Source organism: Octopus sinensis, linkage group LG15 (assembly GCF_006345805.1).
Source record: "Octopus sinensis linkage group LG15, ASM634580v1, whole genome shotgun sequence".
Taxonomy (NCBI): domain Eukaryota; kingdom Metazoa; phylum Mollusca; class Cephalopoda; order Octopoda; family Octopodidae; genus Octopus; species Octopus sinensis.
The window spans coordinates 26,816,789-26,830,187 of record NC_043011.1 but is presented as its reverse complement, the minus strand read 5'-3'; the positions used below and the strand labels follow the sequence as shown (position 1 = coordinate 26,830,187).

Sequence of the window (13,399 nt, the reverse complement as noted above, 5' to 3'; positions counted from 1 at the left end):
GATTATGCTAGTTGACATTTTTATTATATACATTTAATGGCAAAATCATTGACTGATTTTATATAAACAATATATTCCATTCTATTATTTACACTAAAAACAAATAAGAGAATTTATTAAGTATTTTATTCAGTTCATCATTTATTATTGTTTGATATAAGTACTTTTATAGAATTTGCTTTTCTTGTCTATATTTTACAAATTTAATAATTAAACTTTCTTTCGTAACTGATTTCTCCAAGAATACGTCATTATTCAAGGGAGGTAATTGAGCAATTTCTTCTATTAATGAGTTTTAGTAAATCTTTGTTGATGTTTTCATTCTTAATTTCCTCTTATCTTATGTTTGTTTGTTCTGATATATTATCATAATTCAACACAGCTTAAATGTCATACTGTTTACTGCTACATTCATGGGTCTCTCCTGCCGTTAAAAATATATTTTAGCGAACCGAATTTCGCGACCTTATTTCGATTGTCATTTCGAGTAACTTTTCTCTTTATTTTTCTCACGCTCAGTTACGAAATGAATGAATAACGCGCACGGACGGACAAATGCACACGCAAACGCGAACGCGCTCGGACGCCGAGTCATTTCTGTATAAATATTCAATACGTAACTTTACTCTCGATTATTATTAGAATATAATGCAAACGTAGGCTATGTTTCGTTATAACTCTCAAAGTTGTCAACGAACTGTCATCCGTATCAGCTGTTTTGTTCGTTAATTTCCGTAAATTATTTTTATTTATTTATTTTTGAAAGAGAGGAGAAAGTGAAAGATGTACGAGCGTGTATGTGTATGTGTGTGTGAAAGAAAGTGCGGCGATCTTTCGTTTGTAGTAGCACGTTTCCGTCGATGATTTCCGTAAAAAACTTTTTTTTTTTACATATGGGTTTGCGGGAACATTTGAAGTAATGAGAGCGAAAGAGACTAAGAGGAAGCGATTTTATGACGAGGGAATTTCTTTTGAAGTCCCCGAAGCATTGATGTACATGTGTGTGTGTGTGTGTGTGTGTGTGTTTGATGGGGTGTGGGAGACAGACAGTATGTTGTGTAAGTGAAGTGCTTCTGTTAGTGTGTGTGAAGAGACAGAGAGAGTAATGTGTGAAAGAGAGAGATAACTGAAATTTTTTACTCGGTGTATGTGTATATGTATGTATGTGTGTGTGTGTGTATGTATCTATGTATGTGTGTGTGTATGTATGGCCGATTCAGTGTAATTATTTACTCGGTATATGTGTATATGTATGTCTGAATGTATGTGTGTGTGTGTGTATGTATGTATGTATGTATGGCCGATTCAGTGTCACACACACACACGCACATGTACATACAAAAAAGATGTATGCATATGTATTGATGTATATACGTATATATCACAACACACCCCTCAGTCATTCTTTTTCTCCCTTCTTCTCTCTTTCTTTCTCTCTCTCTCTCTCTCACACACACACATCCATTTCATATACACGTACATATATCTTACACTTTCTCTTCTCTTTCATTTTAAAACAAATTTTTACGGGAATTAACGAACGCAGGTGACAGCTCTACAAGTCAAAACAAAAGATAAATTGTGTAAGTTCCCAAATGCATAAACGCATCACACACGATGTAACGGTAATTTTGGATTCTTTTCGTTTCTTCCAACCACTCGAAGATTTTAAAATTCTCAATGAAAATGATCTTTACCTTTTGACCGACAGATACTCTTTCAAACTTCGGACACTGGTAGAATGTGTCATATAAAACATCTTTTACTCTTAGCATTTTAGAGAAAAACTTATATTTACGAATTTATCTCACGTTAAAGTTGCCCTATTTCGGTAATTTCAACCAATCAATGACGTGCATACTACTGCTTTGGTCAACAAGAACTTCCAGCGGTGTATATTTCGTTTGCCACTGTTGTTTGACAACCCTAACCCTAAAACCTTAAAGCTAAAACCAGTACAAACGCACGAACGATGTCATAAATAACAGTGACAAACGAAAAATACACCGCCGATAGTTGTTGACAAACAATGGCAGTAATTTTATTCAGCTGAATAAATATGTCGGTCAAAAGGTAAAGATCCAAAATGAGTAGGCCAAAATCGGTCTGGGCTGGGATGGTGAGGGGGTGGCAGAAGTAAAAAACTTTTTTTTTAAATTTTTCTTTTCTTCGTGAAAAGGTCCCTCCCGTCATTCCGAAGATTGTGCTGAAAAAAAAATTGGCAAAAATCTCCGTCCAAACGGAGAAATTCCTACTTATGTGGGCCGTCTGATCTGAGACTCCGTTTTCCAGAAACTACCCCCCCCCCCGCTCCCAAAAGATTTTGCTTACAAATTTCTTTGTAAATGTAATCTACACCGTTTGAAAGGTATTTGTATAAAATTTCATTAAAAAATACCCATTTTCCTGAAAGTTACAAGGGGGAAATGTCGAGTCGTGAATTTTCCGAAATTCCTTTCCCCAACCCCTCGGAAAAATTCTTCCACCAAATCTTCACAAACACTCAATCTACAGGATCTCAGCATTTTTAGTTGAAAGTTTCGTTAAAAAGTATTCCTTTTTCTGGAACTTATGATGCCACAAAGTCGGTTGCGTATACATCTTGTTTGCTTTCATTAAATTCTTTTCTAAAAATAAAATCTATTTAATTTTCACGGTTCCTTTGTCTATGTAACAGAGTGTTTTTCTTCCTATTCCATGCAACCACATATGACCTATTGGGCTTACACTGAATTGCTGTTATATATATATATATATATATATATATATATATATATATATATATATATATATATATATATATATATATATATATATTATATATATATATTCCAGTAGTATTCTTTATTTTTAAAGGTGCAATTACTCTCTGGTCCTGGTATGTATTTAGTATGATCATCGAAACAATTCTTGCGGGGTCTTTTCTGTTTGGCTGTCAAAATTTGGCACATTAATGTAGTTTTCCAAGCTGAATTGTTGGAATTGTAGCGGAGCTTAGTGAAATTAATCTTCTCTTACGTAGCAGATAACAGTTAGCCTTCGGCCGCTTAGGCCTAGTTGTGTCCACTACTCTGATTGGTTGGTTTTGGTGCAGTTTATCTCTTGCTTTATTTCGCGCCAATGTGCAAGCCAACCAATCGCAACCTTCTGATAAGGTCCCGTGACACTGTTTTTCTAATGCTCGTTTGAGCCTCTAGATTGCTATAAAACCCAGCGATTCATCGAATCGAGCTTGTCTTTGGTTCTCACCACTGACCACAGAGCATCCAGCGACACAGCCATGTTCCAGCGACCGCGACACCACTAGCAGCATTTCAGGGCCTTCACCACAGTCGCCCTCACCTTAACGTCGCCACCAACATCAATACATGCACAGCAACATCACCTAGGTTTAACTTCACGCTGTTTGTGAATACTCACCAAGGTTAATAGCTAGCTCAACCTGCGAGAACTTTCTGCATCAAGTAACCCAGCACAGCATAGCATCCACAACCGCTTACTCAACATGAGTTTCAACCGGCTCTACTTTGTGACCTCAACCACTTGTACAGAACTACAACTATTGCGTTCATTACTACGAACTGGTATTTATCTCCATCTTGTGTCAGATCTTCTTCTAGTGTCCTGATAGACTCATTTCTATGCTCTGTATTTTATCCCACACGCAAACACCTTGTTTGTAGCGCACATACGCATTATTGTATGCATTTACGGCCTGTCTATTGTCTATTATTATTGTTCTTATTATATATGTACTTATGTCGAACACACAGACACACACTCTGCTACCCACATGTCAACACCTGAATAAAACCTTTCTCTTACATTCTACGGTTGTGTCGTCTTCTTATTCCTTCTTGGCACTTGTATTCATTTATCCATATTTTGGCTTTTATTGTAATGCGACCGTGCGGTGTTTAAAGGAGTCATTCATTCGTCACCATCTCCTTTTCGCACGGTCGTTCTACAGAATTATTTCACTTTTTCCAGAAAAATGTTTTTAAAAAGTTACAGAGGTTCAAAGTTTGATCATTTTCACCCAGTCAAGAAACAGGATTTGGAAGCTGTCATTTTGTGCGTGACTGCACATTTTGTCATCAACATCCTGAAAATAGCACGGGTTGTCAATATTTATATTCTACACGCGGAAAGCGAGTAAACAACACGTCTTTTGTAGTTTGAAGCATTCAATATGCATTTAATGCGATAGCACGAACTTAAAAGATTTCAATCTGTTTTAGGGTTATAGTTAGGGTTAGCTAGGGTTGGGGTGGGGGAAAGGGTATATTTTTTTTTTCTTCAGAAATGTAAATAAACCCAATCTGTTTCTTAAACTAGAGGCATATTCATACGGCACAGAATGTTTTCACCTCAATAGACGTCATTGAAATTGCAGAAATTGAAGAAAAAACAACAAATATCTTACAAACTATAGAATTTTCCCAATAAAGCCGAGAGAAAAAGACATTCTACCAGTATTCGAAGTATAAAAGTGGTTAGTTACGTGGAAATTATTTTTAAAAACTGCCGGTCAAACCGAAAAGATCCCAAAAACGTTATTTAGCTGTTGTTTTCAGCACACCTCACAACCACCTCAATGTCAAAAAAAGAAAAAGAAAAGAAAGAGTAAACAATACGTCTTTTGTAGTTTTAAGCATTCAATATGTATTAAATGCGATAAACAACGCTTTACATGCGATACGAAGCAAAACATTACAAATTAAATATGCTTAAAAAATACACTTAAGCATTAGTACGAACTTAAAAAGATTTATCTAAAAACAAAATAGTGAATTATAAATCAAATATTTTAAAAATTGAAAACGAATATTTAAAATGCATTCAATCAATTTCTCGAACAAATCACAATTTTCATATCACCCGTGCCACATACATTCACAGAGATATGAATCTACCATAGAACAATGCCACAGCATCGTTTATTAAACAGAAAAGATCCTTCTTGCATAATAATAATAATAAGTTTTGGTAACAATGTCATGTCTCATAGTAGACATTATCAAAGCGTAGGGGTTCAGGAGCATCCATATCTCTTTTGCTGATTATGCTGTAGCGAGACCAATTTCTATTGTGATATTGAAATCGACTAACCTTTTATAGGTTCCCCATGTTAATCTGTAATGATTGGTTGTCTTACCTATCACGTGAGTTTAGAACATTGGTAGAGTCCTGTAATTTGATTGCGCGAGACACGGATCGCAATACATTTTCAAACAACTAATCTGAACCTGAGCTGGAGCCTACCTTCTTCTGTCTCTATATAGGTCTAACAAATCATCTCGGATAGAGGGGTGAGCGATTTTCATGAAGGCGAATCATGTAATTTTCCTGTCGTTATGCAACAGAACAGAATTAATATAACGGAACACATGCAACCAACGACGGCCAAAGCTGAATTATCCAAAAGATGGATTAACTATAAAACCAGAATTCGTGATGTGTTTATTTTGCCCACTGTATTATTTAACGAAGAATAAAGTTACGCTGTTGTTTTTAAACTTCGTTTCTTGTACTATTTTCACGAGTGAACACGTAACATATGTTACATAATGGCATGCAAGATTTCGTAGTAAAACCAAGGAAGACTTTATACCTACACCGTTAAAATGTATTAAGTAGCTATCTCCAATTCTTAGAGAGAAGACGAGATATGACGTACTTATCACAGTTCCAGAAGTTATTATTCCTGTCAATGTTGCTTGAACATGTACCCATGCATAACTTTCTGGTGATATAATGAATATTTTCTTCCAAGTCTCTATTTAAGTAGGTGAGTCCAGCCATCCTTGGTTCACATGGAACAGCTGTGCCCTCAGATTAATTGTTTAGGTGTTCGTTGCCTCATCTCATGATGGTCTTCTCTACTGAGTAAACATGTATGTATGTATGTATATGTATGTATGTATGTATGTATGTATGTATGGTCGAGTCGTCGGCGACCAAACCGGCAACACTATCAAGCTTGTTTGGTGAGGAGGGTGTTTATTGGACACCTTGCGGGATGAAAAACAAAACCCGTCAAAAGGCAGAGAAACTCTTGAGAGTCGACGGCCATCCAATAATTGTCTTAAGGTTGTATCATGCGCGGGGACATAGAAATAATAGGACTGAATACCCGATCGCGCAGTTAAACCATTGGGAGTGAAGGACTCCTAGCCTTTGTTAGGGCATCCTTCTAGGAAAAGGTAACTCAGGTAACTGGGATAACTCCGACATAAACTGCGGCTCAGTGGTTACCGATGATGTTGACTTGTTCTTCTTTTCGGATTATGGCTGCTGTTGCTTAGTGAGTGGGATTGACTCAGTGCACAGCCTTTCCTCACTTAAAAAAAAACTTCTTGCACAGGCATTGTACGATAACAACATTGATTAAGCTTCGTGCAATGGTCATACTCGATAACGAGGGGGCAGCCACCATGTATGTATGTATGTGTGCAGATTTATATGTTTTGTTTTATGTATGTATTATCATGCATATAGTTGCATGTCTAGACATGCTCATTATATACTTAAATGATAAACTTCTGGAAAGTTTTACAGATTTTGACAGCGCCAATGATGGCTTGGATCTGTAGTCTTCGAATCAGCTTTCTCCTTTCTGGTTTTGAGAAGCCTAATTTCTCAAGATGGCGAACCTTCGGTATAGGTACACACGTGACTTTGTTTACATTTCTGAAGATAACAGAAACTCTTTTCTCCTACCCCTACCCCTAACCCCCCCCCCATATATAAAAAAAAGATCTTTTGGATCTTTTCTTTTGAAGGCCAGATTTTCCTAGGTAACTAAACAAAAGATCCTTAAGCTGTGTTGAATTATGATAATATAACAGAACAAACAAACATAAGATAAGATAAGAGGAAATTAAGAATGAAAACATCAACAAAGATTTACTAAAACTCATTAATAGAAGAAATTGCTCAATTACCTCCCTTGAATAATGACGTATTCTTGGAGAAATCAGTTACGAAAGAAAGTTTAATTGTTAAATTTGTAAAATATAGACAAGAAAAGCAAATTCTATAAAAGTACTTATATCAAACAATAATAAATGATAAACTAAATAAAATACTTAATAAATTCTCTTATTTGTTTTTAGTGTAAATAATAGAATGGAATATATTGTTTATATAAAATCAGTCAATGATTTTGCCATTAAATGTATATAATAAAAATGTCAACTAGCATAATCATACTTACCTGGCACAGGGGTAAACCATGATCAGCTAGGTGGTTCTCCCAGAGTGAGGCCCTTCCATTGCACTCCGGTTGGGTTGACCTTTGCGATCGCCCCAAATGTGGGCGACTCGGGTGCGCTATTTCTAAGTGTGGGGTCTGCGTTCGCGCTCACCCCGTAAATCAAACAAAGAACAGACTGAATATTCCTCTCCATTTTTACTTTATCCTTGATTTTTATCAATACATGAGATGATATAATCTGTGTACAAATATATTTATTTACTTCATTCGATTGTGCCCGAGCTGGAGCCAAAAAGACTTCAATTTCAAACCCATTTGCTTTACTCTATCAGATTAAAGTTGATTCGCGGAGCGGATATAGACTATTCCAATTCATAATGTTGGCTAAACGGATCAGTTTTCATTATAACAATTTTATTAATAGGTAGGCATACATATATACAAAAAAAGACAAATACATACGCGATTGAGTTTGAAAGTAATGTAATTTTTATTATCCTCGCGTGCACAACAGTGAGAGATAGAGGACTTCGCTTTCCTCTACACACACACACATATATACATTGAGGCCTTCCGCAGTTTCTCTCTACCAATTTCACCGACCAGGTATTAGTCGGTCCGAGGCGATAGCAGAAGTCACGCAGTAGCACTGAATGCAAAACCACGTGACTGCAAAGCGAGCTTCTTAACCACAGTCGTACCTGCTTCTATAAGAGAATATTTATTGAGAAAGGGCTAGTCGATTGTATCGATCCCTGGGCTCAGCTGGTACCTATTTTATCGATCTCGAAAGTATGAAAAACAAAGTTGACCTCGGCGGAAATTCAACTTAGAAAGTAAAGACGAAGAAATGCTGTTAAGTATTTTGTCCGGCATGCTAACCATTCTGCCAACTCGTCGCCTTAGTAATAATAATAACAATGAAAATAATACGAAGGTATTAAACAATAGTTTCCAATATAAATAGACATTTGTAATGAAATAATGAACAAGTATGTGTATTCACATGCCCATGAAAAGACCAATGAGAGCATCTCTCGGGTGGAAACCAAAGAGACAAGATTGTCTAAATTTGATTAAGGGTTGTGGTCATGGATCTAGCAAACATTGATCTGGTTTAGTAGCAGTTTTGGGTCTTGAAAACTACATTTAAAAAAAATAATCTGCTAGAAATTTGAAATACTTCAAGTGGCTCAAAGAAAAATTAACAAAATCGGGTATTTTTCATTTTCTTCCGACCACAAATCTTAATCTGAAAATTTTCAGGAAATGTACTTTTGATATAGTTTTGCATGCTGATGACAAATTTCACAGTTATTATTTTGGGAAATCTATATATATAAAACAAAGGATGTCTGTGTGTGTAATATGTATGTATTTCTACAGTTTTCAACCGATTTTCACCAAACTTTCCTCACACATTACTTGTGTGCCGAGGATGCACAAGTTTTTGCCCAGAGCTCCCGAGAAAACTCGGATTTTTTAGATACCTTTCTGCTTTTTAAGACAATAAGGTGTTATTGAAGGGAAATCTGGCTGCTATTTCTAGCTGCCTGAGTGACAACATAGCGATTCTCTCGCGGATTTACAGATAAATGAATTAATTACTATTTTACAGAATAAAATTAATGAATTAATTATATAAATTAAATAATTCTTGAAAATTAATTAATATTAATAATATTTTTTGAACAAAGTAAATAATTTTTAAAACTTAAATAATAATTTTTTTTACACAAACGCGAACGTATATAATTTCTGAAACTTAATTATTTTTTTCTTTTACACAGACGTATATAATTTATTAAACTTAATAAATTAATTTCTTCACACAAATGTATAAATTTTTTGGCACTACTACGGAATTAGCTGTCAGGCTAAATTCTTTCCGTAGAATTTATCAAAAAACGCGCAAAATTATTCCGTAGAATTTATCAAATTAAAAGACGCAAAATTAATATTTCTTTGAAATTGCAAATTATTTAGAATATAAAAATATAATTTTCAACAGAGAGAATTTATCAAAATATAAAACAAATGAAGTTTGAAGTTAAGTTTTAAAATAAATGTGATACCTATGCTCTGTAGATACTTATACTCTGTAAGGTCTCTGTAAGTTGCTAAATCTTCTTTTGCCCAATAATATAATATATAAATGATTTGTTCACACTTCAATTTACTATTTTCTAGAAATGTTCCTTTTCTAATTGAAACCATTTTTCTACAAGGCCTTCCACATAACCATATCACTCCATCCGACAATTTTTTTTTAGCTACATCCCTCATGCTAGTTCCACACGATGTACATATTTTCTGGGTATTTAAAAGTCCATGTCTCTTAAGCCAATTAATACTATCTGCTGTTGTAGCGATGGCAATATCGCGGTGATTAATTCCTTACTGAAAATTTTTTCGCACGTGATGATATCAAAGTGAACAACTTTGAATTACGCGCGGTTTCGGTGGTGGTGGAGGTGGTAGTGGTGGTCATTAGTGAACAAATTATTGATATATTATATTATTGGGCAAAAGAAGATTTAGCAAAGGGACTAACACAGGAATGTCGTATAGCAAATGTAACCGTAACAGATTGGAGAAATTTTTGCCGTGATACATGTGCCCCAATAATTACAGGTATAAATCTGAATAGAGTAGCTGTAGATCCCTCAATAGTTCGGCGTAGGTATTTTCTTTTTCGTAGATCTTTAGCTTATGTTAACATCCGCTGGGCAGCTGATTGTGTGTATGTATGTATGTATGTATGTATGTATGTATGTATGTATGTATGTATGTATGTAGTGAAGGCGCATGGCTCAGTGGTTAGAGCGTCGAGCTTACGATCGTGAGGTTGTGATCTCAAATCCCGGACCGGGCTGCGTGTTGTGTTCTTGAGCAAGACACTATATTTCACGTTGCTCCAGTAACTCAGCTGTAGAAATGAGATGCGACGTCACGGGTGCCAAGCTGTATCGGCCTTTCCCTTTCCCTTGGATAACACTGGTGGCGTGGCGAGAGGAGGCCGGTATGCATGGGTGACTACTGGTCTTCCATAAACTACCTTGGCCAGACTTGTGACTAGGAGGGTAACTTTCTAGGTGCAAGCCCATGGTCAGTGTCGTGACCGAAGGGGGTCCCAGGCCCATGTATGTATGTATTTAGGTAGGTAGGTAGGTACGTACGTACATTGGTAGGTAGATAAGTTGACAAGCAGATAGGTAGGTAGGTAGGTAGGTAGGCAGGTAGGTAGGTTGATGTTATGTATGTAGATATTTAAATTTACATCCATACATATAAAGGCTTGCAATTTTGTTATTCTTTCAAGCAACCCAGTCGTCTCTTTTTTCTCTATTATATCATCACCACATCTGTTTATGTCTGTCAGTCTGTCTTACCATGTTTTGAGTGCCTGTGTATGTGTGTGAGAGAGAGGGAGAGAAAGCACGTTTTTCGTGTGTTCTTAAATTTCATAAAATATAAAGAAGTCCATGAATAAGAAATTAAATGCATAGGAAAAATAAATAAATGAATAAATAAAAATGAAAAATTATCGACGAAATTTGTTCAAGCCAATAAAACATGTCTTAACACGCTATCTCTCAACAGTCGGAGAGCCATATAGTAACGAAATGGTCCTTCATTTCATTGGCATTTGCAGAATACGATTCCAATTAAGAGGGTATTTACACGCTATATTTGTGTCAAGTCAGTCATAAATACTTGGGTTCGTTTACTTTTGATAAATTCCAAAGGTGTCCTTGACAACCAAGGCCCTACGCTCCCACCTTAAAGCAGATCTACTTAAACACAAAATTATTCTACGAGAAACACGTAGAGAAGAGATATGATATGCTCGTAAGTAATGACTTTTATAAGCTCTTTTTTTTTTTAATTAATTGGTGTGTTTTCTTCTTTTTCATGTATTACTTTTCATAAAACTTCTATTATTGACATGTTGGTTTTGAAGTAAAGGTAGCGAAAAGCTGAGTAAGATTAAAGACGGACGTCGGATTTAGGAAGCACCAAGTTGCAATTTCTCCGTTTTGTCGGGGTTTATTCAGATTTTTTTTTCACGGTGCCCTTAGAAATACCCTGGACTATCTTCTTAGGAAAAAAAAAAACGGGCGTAACTTCGGTATATATATCCGGAAATACCGGATACATTTCAACAAAGTGTTTTTTTTTATATATATGGGTGGGGGGGATTAGGGTTGGGGGGAGGAAAGGGTTTCTGTTATCTTCAGAAATGTAAACAAAACCACTTCCGGTACTTACTGTACGTATACCGAAGGATCACCAAAAAACGAATTTCGAAAAATGATGTTTTTTTTTTCGTATCCCATTTGTTGCCATTTCACTTCATTTACTTCGTTAATATTCTTGGAGAAGTATGAACATCCTATTTTCTCTTTGACGTACTTATACAAGTATGTCCCCCTCTCCACCCGAATTTGTTTGCTCATAATTTTCAGAAAACTGTATTTTTTAACTATTTTTCGTTAAAAGTCTATGACGTCATCAGTGAGTGTGTATAACATTGGTCCATGTGCTCGACTGAGCTGAACAATCAAGGGCATAACTACGTATGTGTGCCCACCCCTGACTTTGTTTCCTCATAACTTTCAGAAAAATGGATATTTTTTCATGAAATTTTCAACAAATACACTTCAGATGTAGTCTTGGATTCAGTGTCACTGTATGACACGTTGGGCAAGTGTTTTCTACTATAGCCCTGGACCAACCAAAGCCTTGTGAGTAGATTTGATTGACAGAAACTGAAACAGTCAAATGATCAAAACAAGTAAAAGAATAAAAGAATACATACATACATACATACATACATACATACATACATACATACATACATACATACATACATACATACATACATACATACATACATACATACATACATACATACATACATGCACACACACACACACACACACACACACACACACACACACATATGTAAATGGAACAAAAATACAATAGAGGGCATTAAAACGTTCAGACAAACAGACGATACAAAGATGGACAAGAGAAACAATTAGAGGGACAGGCAAAAAAAGACTGGTAATACTTGGCTTCCTTTCATCAGTCAAGTCCCAGAAGTCATGACCATTTCAGGCAGTTACACTTGAGATGATTTGATCTGGTTGCCCCCAAAAAGTCTAAGCTAAGAGCATTAGACCCCTTAGTAAGAAAGCTAGCAAATGTGTATGGCAACAAAGACAAAAAGGACAAACAAAAAATATAGAGAACATGGTACACAATTATGAATACAAACAATAAGAAATTACAACAGGCGTCTTTCGACTGAGAATGAATCATATTGAGCTGGCATGTATAAAGTGAAAGCCTAAAGGCAAGAACATGAGATGGACACAAGAGGTGTGTATATATATATATATATATATATATATATATATATATATAAAATAAGTATAGGAGTGGATGTGTGGTAAGAAGCTTGCTTCCAAACTACATGGTTCCTGGTTCAGTATATGTATACACACACACACACACACACACACACACAAATGTGTGTGTATGTGTATATATATGTGTGTGTATGCATGCACATTTGTCTAGACATTGCATGATGGTTCTAAATGTGCATCATCATCATCATCATACAAGCAAGGTTGTTCATTGCCAGTCTTCTGTGAAAAATATGTCTGGCTATGGAAAAATATTACTCGGGTAGAAGAGAAGTGAGGGTTAGTGACAAGAAGGACATCTGGCCATAGAAAATCTGCCTCAACAAATTCCATCTGATTCATACATGCGTAATAAAATCGATGTTAAATGATGATGGTGGTGGTGGTGGTGGTGGTGGTGATGATGAGGATGATGAGGAAGAAGAAGAAAAGAATAATAATGATAATAATTAATTCGTTTATTGGCCACAAGGGCTAACAAAAATCAGATAAAACATAAAGGGACAAAATACAGGATGAAAGTTACAAAAAGGGTTTTGTCCATTTGAAAAGTCCGTGTACAAATGCAAGTTAACAACAAAAATATGTAACAATTAAAACTTCCAATAGGAGGGAGGCACTTCGAAAGGTTACTCGTGGAAAAACCCATAAAATCCACAGGACCCTGGTCAAAAGGGAGATAGAGAGCCCCTTTCTCCTTTAATATTTACCTCTTTTGTTACAGGTGTAACCTCAGAAT

The 13,399-nt window shown here is 35.7% G+C and overlaps 1 protein-coding gene and 1 non-coding gene across 3 annotated transcripts in view; both read left to right on the top strand.

The window, feature by feature from the left end:
* The first annotated feature begins 7,211 nt into the window (after positions 1 to 7,211).
* Positions 7,212 to 7,375, top strand: LOC115220032. The gene has a single exon (XR_003882421.1). It is a non-coding gene; the product is annotated as a U1 spliceosomal RNA (small nuclear RNA).
* Positions 7,376 to 10,846: 3,471 nt separating this feature from the next.
* LOC115219853 (reticulocyte-binding protein 2 homolog a-like) overlaps positions 10,847 to 13,399 on the top strand; it is a 37,707-nt gene continuing 35,154 nt past the window's right edge. For both annotated transcript variants that reach the window (XM_036509573.1, XM_029790142.2), the window contains exon 1: positions 10,847 to 11,071. The gene's annotated coding sequence lies outside the window, so the exon portion shown is untranslated. The remainder of the gene's footprint in view (positions 11,072 to 13,399) is intronic.